Below are 16486 nucleotides of genomic sequence, written 5' to 3'. Positions count from 1 at the left end.
CTAACTCTGCTGCAAAAGTGCACTGAGTACAGGATGGAAAAACAAGAAGTTAAAGAAATACTTACAGCTCATATTGAGTATCAACATCATAGCACGCATACACCATGAGACATGAGAAATGGAAGTAAAGGATCACAAACAAAATATTAATCTGAGGTTACAGACCAAGGGACATCGCAATGCATTAATTAAAGTGATGATGTGGAATAAATTAAAAACCGAAGCAGGCCTGGTCTAATAGAGAAAGGAAGTTCATAAAACTCAGAGCTAAGATAAAGACAGAAATTATTTACTAAAAATGTGAGGAATGAAAATCATTCGGTATAATACTGCACAAAGTGGGAATGAATCATTAAAGCTGCAGACATTGGGAGTCATTTGTCAAAACAATGATTAAGTAGGAATCATTTATTAAAATTGCAACTGTACAATTCATACTGGAAAGCTCTGAAAAAGGCAGAAGTAACTCACCTCCTGACTTTCCACCATCTATGATCCACCGATCAGGAGTGATGTGTTCAGCTCCAAGAATACTCATGAATCTTGACACCATCCAGGACAAAGCAGCCTACTTGATTTGTTCCCCAACCACAAATATTTATTCCCACAACCATCAATGTTGGGTAGCGGCAGTATGTGCTTTTAAAAACTGCACTGTAGAAATTCAACCAGGCTCCTTTTACAGCACCCTCCGAACCATGATCACTTCCATCTAGAAGGACATGGGCAGTAAATCCATAGGAACATCATCACCTGCAAGTTTCCTTCAAATCACTCACCATCCTGAGTTGGAAACAAAGCATCATTTCTTCAGAGTCACTGGGTCAAAGTCCTGAAATGCCCTCCCTAACTGTATCATGCAGGTAACTACAAAAAATGAACTGCAAGAAGGCAGGTCACCACACCTTTTCAAGAGCAAAGAGAGATGGTCAATAAATATTGGGCCAGCAACATCCCCTGAGTTAATAAAAGAAAACAATCTTACTGGTGAAGGTTGAGAACCTTCGAGTTTCATACAGGAAATCCTTCCAATATGTCCTCAAAAAGCAGTAGAACCGCTATTGCTGCAAAATGAAATTCTTTTCAGCAACCAAAAAATATAACTACATTTTGAAGATATGGAATCAGAAACAATATTGCCAGGAAAAAGTAATTTCAGAGATGGGCCAAGTAAGACAGAAAATGCAACAGAATAGCATCAAAATTTGATACCAAATCAAAAGATGAAAAGTACACACAATTCTACTTTGGATTGCAAATATAGCTGTTGACATTATAACTTATCAAGGTATAATAGAAGCAACAGATGCTTTTGAGGTACTGCTGAAAACCTTTGACAATTACTTAAACCTCAAAATTAATAACATTCTTGTAAGACTAAGGTTTACTTAAATAGTTCAGCATTCAAGGAACCCATAGACGAATTCATAAGAGACATATTTGGATAAGAACTACTAATGGATTTGGTGAGCTTTATTACAGTCCAAAGAAGATTTGACTCTAGAGAAAGTCATTCTGATGGTGAGTGAAGCAGAAGTCAGGAAGAAGCGCACATCAATTCTAAAAGAAGTAGGTCAGCCTTGTAATGGGAGATCAGCAGAAGCCGTTCAATTCTTTCACTGTAAAAACTTCAGCATCAAACATGAGAAATACACACATTAGGCCAGGCATGAGACACTGAAAGTCCTTATCGGCACTGTGAAGCAAATAAATATCATAGGCAGTGTCCACAATACAATGAAAGCTTCTGAGGAAGGGCTGCCAGACCTGAAACATTAACTTTGATTTCTCTTCATGGATGCTGCCAGACCTGTTGAGCTTTTCCAGGAATTTCTCTTTTTCAAAAACTGACAGCTTTGCCTCTTACAAAACAGGTTACTTTCAGAAAATTATGCAGAGGTGGACTGAGTTTCAGAAAAGCAAGAAATTAAAATGTTACCTACAGAAAGGTTCATGAGGTAAAACAGATGTAATGGCTTACAACAAAAGAGAAATCTAAATTATTCCTAAGGGAAAGAGCAAGATGGAAAATAAAATAAGGAATAATCCATTTGGACCTTTAAGCCTGCTCGACCATTCAATATGATCACAGCTGAACATCAAACCCCACACCCTGTTCCTGCTTTCTCCCTATACCCTTTGACCCTGTCAGTCCCAAGAAATATTCAATAGTCAACTGCTTGCTTTGGCAGAGAATTGAATAGGATCAGCATTCTAAGAAGTATCCCCTCATCTCAATCCTGAATGGCTGATCCCATCTGCTTAAATCATGACCCCTGATTCTGGACTCCCCATTCACTGGGAAAATCCTTTCTGTATTTACCCTGTCTAATCCTGTTAGAATTTTATAGGTTTCTTTGGGACACACGCTCTTCCCTCAACACTCCAGTGAGTACAGTCCTAACCAATCCAACTTCTCTTCATACACCAGTCCTGGCATCCTAGGAATCAGTCTGGTAAACATTCATTGCACAGCCTCTGTAGCAGGAATATCCTTCCTCAGATAAAGAGACCATAATTGCACACAATACTCTAAGTGTGGTCTCAGCAGGCCCTCTACAGTTGCAGCAAGACATCCCTGATGTACCCTTCTTTCCTTGAGTCCGGCCAATGACAATACTGGATTGGCACAAGTGGTTTCCACTGTTGTCAACATTGGAAAGTGCTCAGACTGCAAGAACCATCAAGGTTTGTGAAGAAAACAAGCAGTACAACAGCAAATATACAGTGGACCCCTCTTGAGACAATTGACAGATCTCTAACTGGCACAACTTTGCACAATGGCTTGTGGCACAAATAGTTATGATAGATTCAAGTTGGACACTAGATGCTGAGGTTACTCAACAGAGTCAAGATCAGGCAAAATATTTCACATCTTTATCTTTTGAGGAAGAATCCCCAGTCACTGTGAGAAGAAATCACAGAAGCAATTCTGCCAAGCCAGAAGCAATCTCAAATAACACAACTGAGGGCAAATGAAAAAGTCCAAGCCATTCAACATGCTGAAGTTAAAAAAAAGTCACATGCTTCAGCATAAATCTACAGGGTAATTGAAAATACAAATTTGTTGACACAGTTTGAAGTTGTTGTGCATAGAACTCCAATGAGAGCCAACACTGAAAAGGGATGACCAATGTTCAATGATACAAGATACTGTAAAAATTGATTTTCCTGTTTCAGCAGGATCCAAGTCCTTTGTAAAGAAAATCCAAAGGATTAACTGTCCCCCAAATAATGAAAATAAGGAACTCCCTGTTTCAGCAGGGAAGATATCCTTCATGAAGTAAGTCCAAAACAATAAAGACTTTCCAGTTCAAAAGGGCCCACAGACCTTAGACCGTGAAAAACCTGAATCGAAGTCAAGATATTCCATCCAGCAAACTGTCATTTTTAGAAATCCAAAGTGAACACACTTTGGAAGAAAAGTGAACCCTCCAGAATTCTTCCATTTAGTAAAGTCAGAGACTTAGATGTAAACGTAATTATATAGATAAATGCCTAATACTAATAAATAAAGGGGCGGGGCAGATGTTGTATATGGGATCCGAAAGCATTAATAGTGTGGAGTGACTGAAGCACCACTTACTATGATGCTTTCATATGGACTAGTGGATTGAACAGTTTATGAGGCAGTGAGGCTGAACAGCTGGCCCTTCTCAAAATCTTTGTAACAATGTCTATCTCGTAATAATGTGCTATATCTTGTTCACTACAACTGATTCTGCCAGTTTGACCAGAACTAGTTTTTTGCAATTGAAGATGTAAGAAAATGTCGACCTGTGTCCCCTCGGAATTAATATAATGTCATCATTACTCATTCAATTACAATCTATCTTTTCTTTAATCAAAGGATGCTATGTAAAATGTAACCATTTGCAATACTATCTAAAATTAAGAATAGCTATTTCAGAAACATATTGGAGCGTGCAAGTGCCTGTCAAATTGTAATCTCAGTAAAATTCAATGCTTTTATCAATAAAAATGAAGAAAATTGCTGTCAACTGGCAAAGTAAAATGTCCAAAGATGTTTTTTACAACTACGGCATTGCATTTACTTACTAACTTGCACTGTCCAAGGAATGCTATTATGTTACAACACAGAGAACCAGACATTTCAGGGGTATTTTTCAGAAAGTGTTTGCAGCATTCTGGTGACGCCAGTGACTTGATAGGCTGCACCTCTTATAAAAATACATTTCCCCGCAGAATTAAAAGCTGTTGGTTTTCTGACACAAATGTACCTTTTGCAATTCGGATATAGAGAATTTTCTACAGTCTGAATGACCAAAATAACTGCTGTGGCCACTTTAAAGCTTACGGAAAATTCAAGGAAAGAAATATTTCTATTATCTAATGCTTTTAAAAGCTGATTCCTTGAAGTTCTATTATCATTGTTATGAAAGTAAACATATCAGCTTATTTTATTTGCTCACAACCCTGGCTTGTGTCTTGAACATTAATGCATGATTTTTAACAGCTAAAGGTAGCAAATATCTTACTCATCTTAACTTAGTGCACACATTAACCTTGGTATCTATAATATACTGAAAGATCTTATGTTGCTTTCAGTTTGTGTCAACAGCACATCCTGCTGTCATTTTGCTGGAACACTTCCCATCAGAAATGCTTAAATTCATACTTATTACGTGCTTTCCTATGAAAATTTATTTGATTGTGTAATTTAGCTACTGAATTCCTGCAAATCCTTCAAAGAAAATTCTGAATGTTTTCACTACCATTTTTCCCCAAATAGCTGAAATTTCTAGGCATTGAACTTAGTAATACTGAAAAATGTGTGCAATACCTCATGGTGTACCCTGTTTAAAATTCAAAATAAGGACCTAAGCCACTACTTGAGAGGACCTGTTCCCGGGTGAGATTTCCCAATTTGCTATAGCTCCACACAGGATACCCAAAATTGTTAAACTCCCCGGTGAGGAGGGGTGATCTAACTCAACTCCTTCATTTATTCACCTCCTCAGTTGGTTTCAAGGTGTATGCCTTTGTCACAAACCAAATTAATGTTGTAAAAGGAGCCAACGTAACCAGGCTTTCTTGAGTTAATAGATGAGTGAGTTTAGTTTCTAATCACAAGACGAAGTAATGGTAGACGAAAGTAGATAAATCCCTGGGGCCTGACCAGTTATTTCGCAGAAATTTGTGGGAAGCTAGGGAAGAGATTGTTGTGCCCCTTGCTGAGATATTTGTATCATTGCCAGCCATACATGAAGTGCTGGAAGAGTGAAGGTTGGCTAATCTGGTGCCATTATTTAAGAAAGGCTGTAAGGAAAGGTCAGAGAACTATAGGCCAGTGAGGCTTACATCAGCAGTAGGTAAGTTGTTGGAGGGGATTCTGAGGGACAGAATTTACATGCATTTGGAAAAGCAAGGACTAATTAAGGACAGGCAGCGTGGCTTTGTGAATTAGAAATTGTATCTCACTAACTTAATTGAATTTCCTGAAGACATGACAAGACAAAAAGATTGATGAAGGCAGAGAGGTAGGTGTTGTCTATTTGGACTTCAGTAAAACATTCAACAAGGTTCCACATGGCAGACTGTTTAGTAAGGTTATCTCACATGTGATCCAGGTGGTGCTAGCCAATTGCATACAAAATTAGCTTGAAGGTAGATAACAGAGGGTGGTGATGGAGGGATGTTTCTTAGACTGAAGACCTGTGACCAGTGATGTGCCACAAGGATCAGTGCTGGGTCCACTGCTTTTTGTCATTTATATAAATGATTTGGATGCGAATACAGGAGATATGTTTAGTAAGTTTGCAGATAACACCGAAATAGGTGATATAATTGACAATGAAGAAGATTATCTTACAGTACAATGGGACCTTGGTCAGATAGGCCAATGCGCCGAGGAGCAGCAGGTGGAGTTTAACTTCGATAAATGTGAGATATTGCATTTTGGTTATGCAAACCAGGGTAGGACTTATACAGTAAGTGATAGAGGTGCAGATGCATAGCTGCTTAAAAATGGAGTTGATAGGATAGTGAAAAAGGCGTTTGCTATTCTTGCCTTCGTTGGTCAGTACATTGAGTACAGAGTTGGGATGTCATGTTGTAGCTGTACAGGACATAGGTAAGGCCAAATGCCTGTCCCAGTTGTTCCCACTACATATCTATCCAGCCAATAAATTTTGAAGGTGTACAATTCTGGTCACCCTTCTGTAGGAAGGATGTTATTAAACTTGAGAGAGTACAGAAAAGATTTACCAGGATTTTGCCAGGATTGGAGGGTTTGAAAAATATGACAGACTGAATAGGCTGGGGCTATTTTCCCTCGAGGATTGGAGGCTGAGGGGTGACCATATCGAGGTTTATAAAATCATGAGGGGAATGGATAGAGTGTACAAACAATGTCTTTTTCCCAGTACAGGGGAATCCAAAACCAGAAGGCATATCTTTAAGGGGAGAGGAGAAAGATTTCAAAAGGACATGAGGAGTAACCTTTACACAGAGGGTGGTGCGTGTTTGGAACGAGCTGCAAAAGGAAGTAGTGGAGACTGGTACAATGAGAACATTTAAAAGGTATCTGGATGAGTGTGTAAATAGGAAGGGTTTAGAGGGAAATTGACCAAATGTTGGCAAATAGGAGTTAGTCAGATTTGGATGCCTAGTTGATGTGGATGAGTTGGACCGAAGCTGTTTCTGTGCTATATGACCCTATGTTGTATAATGAAGAAGCAACAAATATACACACAGTGTGGAAATGAGTGGAGTCCAAAAATAATTAAAGTTGAGAAAGATAAGGATCAGTCTCTGTGTTCTGTGCAGAGTTGACAATGGGATGCTGTGGGTGATACATTGGTAATACGGGTGACAGTGAGGTTGATAGAGGAGTCGTTGATTTCTAGATGCTTGCCTTGCCAAACCAGCTGAAAGGCGTTTGTCCTGTTTCCTGTTGACTGTGTTTTTACTTGCTTCCTGGCATCCAGTAAAGAAAGAGACTTCCTTCGTCTTTACCTGCAGCACAGGATGTCTGAAGGCTTTCTGCTCTAACTGTCAACAGGACAAGCCTTTGCCCACTAACACGTACAGACCAGAGTTAGATTTGGCTTTAAGACTCTGTTCTTGTGTATTCTCAAAATAGAAAAAACATAAACATGCCTCTTGTGCAGAATGTGTTTTTTGTTCTTCCAACATGCACACAGTTTGGTGGGAGATTGCAATTCAATTTACAATGGGTATTATTCCATTTTAAAGTCCTTTTCTTTGATGGTTCCTTCACACCTATCATATGTCATGTTGCAGTATCCCCCTTCATACTGAAAATAACCCCACACAAGCCTTGCAGGCAATCACTGAATCACATTGATCAGAATTCTATTCTCAGATATTTTTTAGCTATATGTCCCTTAAAAAAACACATGCATTGTAATTAAAAATCCAAAATGCCCATAGGCGATCTGACATTATGATCCATCAACATGCCATATTTATAGGAAATACAATGAGTTATTCCTGCATTCCACAATCAACATAATCTTAAACGTAATTTCTATTTGTGCATAAAATGTATGTGAACACTGGACAAATTCACTACACTTTAAAATTAATACGTTGACTTTAAGATATTATGAGGATATGTGTCAATTTGGATCCAAGCTAATTGGTCTGATAGAAACCAAGGCACATTTACTTGTGAATATGGTTTATTAACTTCTCGGTCTCACAGAACAATCCAAATGCCTGTCCCAGTTGTTCCCACAACATATCTATCCAGCCAATAAATTAGCAAATTAATCCCAATTACTGGCTAGATAAATAATGTGAAAATAAACTTATTAACGTAAATTATCAGAGATTATCGCATATGCCTGATCAGCAATATGGTTCATCAAGTTGAGATTGTGCTCTGAAGATGGAATTTATTTGCACCAGCAAAAAAGCTATCTCAAGTGGTTGGAAATTGAAGCAATACATGCTTAGGGATCACTTAGCAAAATGTGTATTCTGACCTCGGTATGAGAAAATGATGGTGCAGCACACACTTAGTTTTTTAAAGAAATGGCTTAGTCACTAATCTAGTACATATCATGAAATTCCTTGACAAACTATCATAAAAGGTGTCAGATATTTGTTTTAAGAAAAAGCTGCTTCACTGTTGCCTTCAGGACAATGAACCCTGCCACTCCTAGACAGCCGGATTTATAAATATTTTCTAATCAACCTGTTCAGAGATATAATCACACACCTCTGAATAGGTGGACTTGAACCTATTTCTTCTGATCCTGAGGCAGGGATGTTACCACAATAGCCTTCTGCCTGATTTACATACCTGTACATAGTCCTATACAGTTGCCTTTGATGCTACTTAAAAAGCTGGAATGACTAACGGTAGCTACCGTTGTGATGTAAGGTGTGTGAGTTACATATATTAACATCACATTGTAAAGATTAGTTATGAACTAATGGCATGCAGGGGTTGTTCTCTATGTATGAGGGATTTAATAATTAACTTGTCAGTCTTTCTGGAGTTGTGATTTTAAAAAAAAAACTATTATTAGAAATAGATAGTTCCTGGAGTGACAATGCAAATGTGTTTACATGGTTAGAGTCTTATGATTGAAGAAAGCAAATAATGAAAAGCATTAGCTTACTTGCATTTCAGAAGATTCAGAAACTGATGTTTTTTTTCAGAGGGGAAATTCCCATAGATTGGAAAGCATTTGGGGGCAGATGTCCTTGTTGAAATTAGACATAAGGATAGCTAGAGAAAAGAGTTAGTTCAGAGCAGGTAAGGAATATATTACCTCAGAATAAGGGTACTAACATTAAGCGTGTGATTAGAAGTCTGAAGGGGTTAGTTAAAACTAAGGTAGTTTGAATGAAAGTGCAGAGAGAATGCGTTTCTTTAGAATGTGCTAAGAAGCAAGGGATGGCTCAGGCCAAATCTGAAAAATATTTTTAAAGTATTGATTAGGGAAATCAGGCCACTGGGGTTCTAAGTATTTTACCTGAAAAAGGGAGGTAATTCCTGATGCTTCAAATCAGGAAAGGAACCAATAAAATATATTGAGAGATACTGGAGCAAGGCAGTCACTGATTCTGGCTTTATCTTCCAGAGGGGTTAATGAAAGAGAAAATGTTAATTGTAGGCATACATGGAGGTTACAAACCTCCCCCATTATACAAAAATTTGTTTAAAGAAATTACCTAAAATTGAGAAGTTGAAGTGGTGTGTAATGGACAAATTCTTCTAGACGGGTCTGACAAAGGGTCACAGAGATAGTGGGCGGCACGGTGGCACAGTGGTTAGCACTGCTGCCTCACAGCGCCAGAGACCCGGGTTCAATTCCCGCCTCAGGCGACTGACTGTGTGGAGTTTGCACGTTCTCCCCGTGTCTGCGTGGGTTTCCTCCGGGTGCTCCGGTTTCCTCCCACAGTCACAAAAGATGTGCAGGTTAGGTGAATTGGCCATACTAAATTGCCTGTAGTGTTAGGTAAGGGGTAAATGTAAATGTAGGGGTAGGGGTATGGGTGGGTTGCGCTTCGGCGGGTCGGTGTGGACTTGTTGGGCCGAAGGGCCTGTTTCCACACTGTAATGTAATCTAATCTAAAAAACTCAAAACACTGACTGCTTCTCTCTATACAGATGCTGCTAGTCCTGCTGAGTTTCTCCAGCATTCCTGTATGTGTTCCTAAAGAAGCAATTGACTACTATTTCAGTAAATGACCTGTTCAAGAATATTAACCTCACTAACATGTGGCCAAGAGTGGGAGTAAAATCAACTGAAAAGTTGCAGTTGGAATATGCTGGATTGTTTGCTGACTGCGTTGTTTCTGGATCTCAGGCCCATAGATATAGTCTGGAAGTAAATAGGAGTTTATAAAACAAAGGGATGATTGGAGAAATTCAGTTAGTACATATAGTTTTCAAAAATTTAACTAAAAAATGTTCCAGATAAAGAGAAATGTGGTTGATATATTTAGCTCTTCTTTAGTAGAAATAAACTAATTCAGAATGAAAATGTATTATATAAACTGAGTCAGAAACAATATTTGAATGTTATTACTTGCAAAATAAAGTAAATAAATCAATAAAATATTAATATTACCACTTCAATTACCAGCCAATGAGGAATGGGCAGTGGTTCAACAGACTCCATCTGAGTATCGTAACAAATATCACCAGTGGCTCACAAAATTCTGTTATTGGAAAGCATAGGCTAAAATATTAAAACATATTTATTGGCCAGGATTACATAAAGATTTGATCAAGTTTTGCTAGGCATGCCAGACACATTAGATCTCAATTCAACCCTCAATTAAACTTGTACAAAAAAATCCAATACCAGCTTTTGAAGAATGATTTAGAAGAATCTTAATAGATCGCATAGAACCCAATGTAAAACCAGCGATGGGAGTCAGCATCATTTACCGATTATAGATGATTCTACAAGACTTCCTAAAACAGTGCCTTTGACGATAATGGAAAGGTTAGTGCAATTGTTTTTTACAATATATGAATTACCAAAATAAATAAAATTTGAACCTTGATCTGATTGTATGTCATAAATATTCAATGAAATGATAATTAATTTGGGAATAAAACAATCTTCTGCTTATCCGTGACAATCTCAATGTACATTGGAAAGATAGCATCAAACCTGAAACACCACGATTAGAACGTTTTGCTATAAATATCCCAATGATTGGGGTAAGGGAATTCTATTGCACTTTTTGCAACTTAGGGACAGTCCTATTGAGTCCACCTGATTTAGTCATTTTGAACCAATATATGAACATAAGATAAGAGGATTACTTTAATTCATTTCAGGAAAAACTGCTACACCAAAACTCAGACTAGACTTTCAATTTATTTTTCAAGCTACAGGTCAAAACTAGACAAAACATATAGAGTTATAGAGTGATACAGATGTACAGCACAGAAACAGACCCTTCAGTCCAACTTGTCCATGCTGACCAGATATGACTTGTTTAAAATGCATTTGGAAAATGCTCAATATAATATAGAAACAAGAGCAATAAAAAGGCAAGAACTGGAAATTTTATTGCTGAAGAAAAGGTGTTAGTGTTGTTATCTGTCTCTGGGAAACTATCAGACAGAAGTTTCACTGGATCTTATTGAAACAAAAAGAAATATAATGATGTAAATTATGTAGTCAGTACCCCAGGCAGGAGAAAGAATCAGCATGTGTGTCATATTTAAATGTTTAAGAGATATGACAAGAACGAAGTAAGAGAAAAAGATGTACTTACAGTAGCGAAAGAAGTGGGAATTGAAACAGAAATAGGACAATTGGAGAATAAATCAGAAATTGAAAATTCAAGTTTACCCTCTGGGAATTACATTGGGTAATACAAAGGTGCTTAAACAGTTAGATAGCATAATATTTTATTTTCCAGAAAGCTATTCAAAGGACTTATGAAGACCATTGTATAATAAATTTTTGTGACTAGGTCAGGAAAAACGGCTTTGGCTGTTTATGATGTCAATATGAAGGATGTATTACCTGTAAAACAACATTCTTAATCCAGAGATAAAGTTGGGGAAGAACTTAAATTCGTGATGGACAACGACATTATTCAGGCAGGAGTGGGTACAGCAGATGCTGGAGATTAGAGTCAAGATTAGAGTGGTGCTGGAAAAGCACAGCAGGTCAGGCAGCATCCAAGTAGCAGGAAAATTGATGTTTCGGGCAAAAGCCCATGGTATCAAGATAGATACCATGAAAATTACCTGGAGTGAGCGAGCTAGGTTGACTACTAGGTTTTAAAACAGACTGAAATTTATTCACAAAATTACACAATGAAACAGAAAGAACAGAATAAAGAACCCCTACAGAGCTCAGTCTACCCAAATTAGACTTAACTATGCTGTCCCAAATAAATACAACAGTCCCAATAAGCAAACCTCCTTTAAAACACAGTTTAAAAAAATGGAACAGATGTTTACAGGTTGAAGTTAGAAGGGCAGAGGGAGAGAGATAGATAGATAGAGAGAGAGAGAGAGAGAGAGAGAGAGAGAGAGATAGTCTCCCAACTAGTTGTGGGCTGAACTTCTCAACTAGAGAGCAGACCACTCCCCTTTCATTATACAGGTCACTTCTAAAACATGACCACCTTGGTCTGAAGTTTCATCTGTTTTCATATAAACAAAAGGCTTCTCAAAATCATTTTCGTCTCTGTACCAGACTAGTCTAATTGGAGCCCGGCCCGTTAATGACCCTTCTGAAAAAATCAAGAAATAGGTTTTAGAAAAAAGGAACCAGCATTGTGACAGTTGTCAAGGCTGGGTCATTAGGTACATTCAAGGCTGAGATGAATAAATGTCAAATCAGTAAGGGAATCAGACGTAATGGGGAAAAGGCAGGAAAATGGAGTAAAGCATTGTCAGATCAGCCATGATTATATTGAATGACAGAGCATACTTAAAATTGGGTTGAATGGCCTATTCCTGCTCCGATGTCATATGGTCTTACAATTACACCAGCTGGACTTTATCAATGCAAAATTATACCATTTGGAATTAAAAATGCCTAGCGACATCCCAACAATTAACCAACAAAATAACTGAAGGACTAATGTAGAAATATCTTTACATTGACAATTTGGTTGTTTTGAGTCAAAGAGTGTGGTGCTGGAAAAGCGCAGTTGGTCAGGCAGCATCCGAGGAGCAGGAGAATTGAAGCTTTGGATATAAGCTCTTCTGTTTTGTGTCAGACCTGGGAAGACTTACAGCACTTGACTGAACAATTTGATCAGCTACAAAAAGGCCAATTTCATTATAAATTTGCCAAAATAGACCTGACTTATTTGGGACAAGGTCAAGTAGCACCTGGAGAATTGAACGTCAGGGCCATTTTGGATTTTCCCACGTTTAGGACAAAATATGAAACTGTGTGTTAAGTTGGTATGAATGGATTTTATCACAACTGCCTTCCAAATTTGTGCAGTATTATAGCACCGTTAACAAATTTGTTGAAGAAGGACAGAAAATTTAAATGGACACAGGAGTGTCAAAGTGCCTTGAAAAGTTTAAAAGCTGTGTTGATAACCTGACCAGCTTTTGTGCTGCGGTGAACTATGAGAAACATTCAAACCTGCTGTGGATGCCAGCAACATTGGTGTGGGGCTGATGATGAGATCCAATGGCCCATCAGTTATTTTTCAATTAAACTGACTGCTTGCCAGCAAAAATATTTAATGATTGAGGAGAAGACATTGACTCTTGCATTGGCACTGCATCAGTTTGAAATATACATAGCCAAAAATGTGGGTAATACTGTTATTTATATGGGCCATAATTCTTTGATTTTCTCAGGAAAATTTTAGGACAAGTAATTGTTTCAGTAAGCTTAGCTCTCCAATTGTATAATTTCAATTTGTTTGTGTACCTGAAAAATACGCTGTCATTACTGGGCACTTTATCAAAATTCTTTAGAAGAACACTGAATGCTGTGGTTCCCATCGACTTGTGTAGATTATGATTGTCATGTAATTCATTGCATGTTTAATGTCAATGTGTTACTACTATCTAAATAACATGGAAGTAATGGTCAGATAATTTCTGATGGAGAATTAAAGGAAACATTTTAATTCTTCTTTGATGGGAAGTGTGATGTGATACATGTCACTCATTTATATAGAATCTCTACAGTGTGGAAGCAGGCCATTCAGCTCAAAGAGTCTGGACTGACCCTCTGAAAAGAATACCACCCAGAACCACCCCCTATCCTATCCCTATAACCTTGCATTTCCCATCGTTAAGGCACTTCTGGACAGGGGTAATTTAGCACGGCCAAGCCACCTGACCTGCAAATCTCTGGACTGTGGGAGGAGACCCATGGAGTCACAGGGAAAATGTGCAAACTCCCCATGGTCACCTGAGGGTATAATTGAACTCTGGTGCTGTGTGTCAGCAGTGCTAAACACTGAGCCACTGTGGCATCCTACCATTATTTATTTCATAGTTTGAACAGGAATGTGTTTTTTGATCTGTATGTAAGAGGGTATTTAACAATTAAGTTGGCAGTGTTTCTGCAGCTATGATTTTTATGAAACTAGCATTAGTTAGAAAGTCTCTGGAATGACAATGTAAATTTATTTGCATAGTTTGAGTTTTACAATCAGGCAAGGCAAACATTGAAAAGCATTGTCTACTTTTGGTGTAGAAGAATAAAGATTTGACTTTTTTCTGAGGGAAAAAGTCCATAGATCAGAAAGAGTTTTGAAGCAGTTCAAAGAGGTTTTGGTTGGAGTTAAATATAACTATTTCACCCGGGGAAAATAATTAGTTCAGGGCTGTCAGAAAATCAGTCATCTCTGCTTTAGTTTATGTTTTGTTTTGGAAATTCCATGACATAACAGTTTAATTCGAATCCTGAAGTGGTTGTTTGAAGCTGAAAGAGTTTGAGCTCAGTCGTACAACTGATTAAGAAAAAGGTGATCAAATTCTCAAGACTGGGAATTGAAAGAAATTAAGTCAAACCTATAGATGTGAAAGAACTGGGAACTCTGGTGTTGCAGTACCGTAAAATGATGGGGTGCGATTAATTGTTCTTAACCATGTGTCTTGTGTCACAAAGCTAGTCCCTTTTTTCCTAAGAACTATTCCTTGCCTCAAGGAGACTCTGTCCTTGATTTTTTTCAGAGGGGCAATAAACCGGGTTGGGTTCCAATCAGTCTGGTTTGGTACAGAGATGAAAAGGATTTTGAGAGGCCTTTTGTTTATATGTAACCAGACGAGATTTCAGACCAAAGTGGTCATGTTTTAGAAGTGACCTGCATAATGAAAGGGGAGTGGTCAGCTCTCTAGCTGGGCTGAGCAATTTTGGTTCAGTCTGAACTGGTTGGAAGTTCAACAGAGAGCTGTGTGGAAGCTCTGTCTCTCTTCTGCCCTTCAACTTAAACCTGTTAGCATGTGTTCCATCTATACTGGTTTTTAAAGGGAGTTTGCTTATTGGGACTGTTGTGTATATTCAGAACATCATAATTAAGTCTAGTTAGATAGGCTGAGTTCTGTAGGGGTTCATTATTCTGTTCTTTGTGTTTCATTGTGTAATTTTGTGAATAAACTTTTGTCTGTTTTAAAATCTAGTAGCCAACTTAGCTAGCTTAATCCAGGTAATTTTCACTGTACACTTACCGAAACAATTGCAAAGTTATGGTCTGGGCCTCCTGCTTAAGAATGTTTTGAGTGGTTTGGCCTAGTCCATAGCACTTGAATTTTTTCAAATATTCTAATATGTCAATTGCTTGGTTCATTACATTTTATCTATGTTATCTTAATTTCTTTTGCTTGTTTTAGTTAAACTCTTGTTTTAGTATGATCATCTCTCAGTCTTTGTCTTTAAAACAGTTTGTATGAGCATATAATGTTTTTGTGTAGCTAATCTCATTCCCAGTCCAGTTTGACAGATGCTGCAAGGTTTGTGGAACCTAATTATTGACAATGCGGCTGCTGTATTTCCTTACACAACAATAATCTCTACACTTCATAACACTTTATTGTGAATTTCTGAGGTTGGAAAAGTTGCTACACTTTGTTTTGCTATGTTTTGCCAGTGTCACTCATATTTTGAGAACAATTCATTTTAAGTATTAACTCACACGGCATTGAAATGAGGAGTTTGATTCTTCTACTTTGCACCTTAATAGTGTGTTCTCATGAAGTATGGATATTGATAAGATGCAAAGAACCTAATCTAAGTTTGTGTGTGGACTTGGCCTCTGTGAGCAGTATATGAAAAAACAGGCAGTTCAATGAATTAAGCAAACTTTGGACTTCCAGTTAGATAGATTGCACTATTGGTAATGATTCCTTGCTAGGTTCCTTTAAATGCACCATCCTATATGGCATCCATTTCCCAGACCTGTCAGCAGGGTTTGCAGCATTACTTTTGCTTACAACCTGCTGCCAGGAATGACAAACTGATATGCAGTGGAGAGCATGAATAAGATGTGACAAATATCTGAAAATAGCTTTTGGATCATGATAAAGGCAGATATAAATATATGTCTCCGTAAGGTGGGTGCTTATCTTTAAATGTGCAGAACTCTTTAACTTAGATCAACCAGCGAGAATTTCCCCTAAAAAGATTATTCCCAACAGCAGGGTAAAGCGTAGAGGCACTAATGAATAATTACTTAAATCAACAGAAGCAGAAAACTTGGCAATGTCAATTCCCTACTCCTCTGGTGGACGATGGCTTAGTAATTTGGCATGAAAGTGTAATTACATTAAAATAGAATTCTTCAAAACGTATATAGATTTTTGGACATTTTTGGATGCGGTGATTTGTGACAGGAGTGAAAAAAGCATTTGCGTTCAGCTGGAAGGAAAAATCATTAATCTTTAAGAGGAGGGGATTTCACAAGTTCAGTCTTATCCATTAACAGTGTTCATTATCACAATTCAGTTAGTAAAGGCAGCAGATAGCTAAGTGACCAGGATCAGTCAAGGCCTGTGGTGAATAAGCTGCTGTCAGCTAAAGTAGCAGTCAGG

General features: G+C 37.9%; 1 protein-coding gene and 1 long non-coding RNA gene across 2 annotated transcripts in view; one reads left to right on the top strand and one right to left on the bottom strand.

The window, feature by feature from the left end:
* Positions 1-16486, top strand: part of arhgef9a (Cdc42 guanine nucleotide exchange factor 9a) — a 328420-nt gene that overhangs the window by 116523 nt on the left and 195411 nt on the right. The gene's annotated exons all lie outside the window — the stretch shown is intronic.
* Positions 1-16486, bottom strand: part of LOC122557302 (uncharacterized) — a 32100-nt gene that overhangs the window by 1588 nt on the left and 14026 nt on the right. The window lies entirely within an intron of this gene.

This window comes from Chiloscyllium plagiosum, unplaced genomic scaffold (assembly GCF_037043375.1).
Source record: "Chiloscyllium plagiosum isolate Xiang-an unplaced genomic scaffold, Cpla_swu_hap1 HiC_scaffold_11, whole genome shotgun sequence".
NCBI classification, from domain to species: Eukaryota; Metazoa; Chordata; class Chondrichthyes; order Orectolobiformes; family Hemiscylliidae; genus Chiloscyllium; species Chiloscyllium plagiosum.
This window is presented reverse-complemented; position numbering and strand designations above follow the sequence as displayed.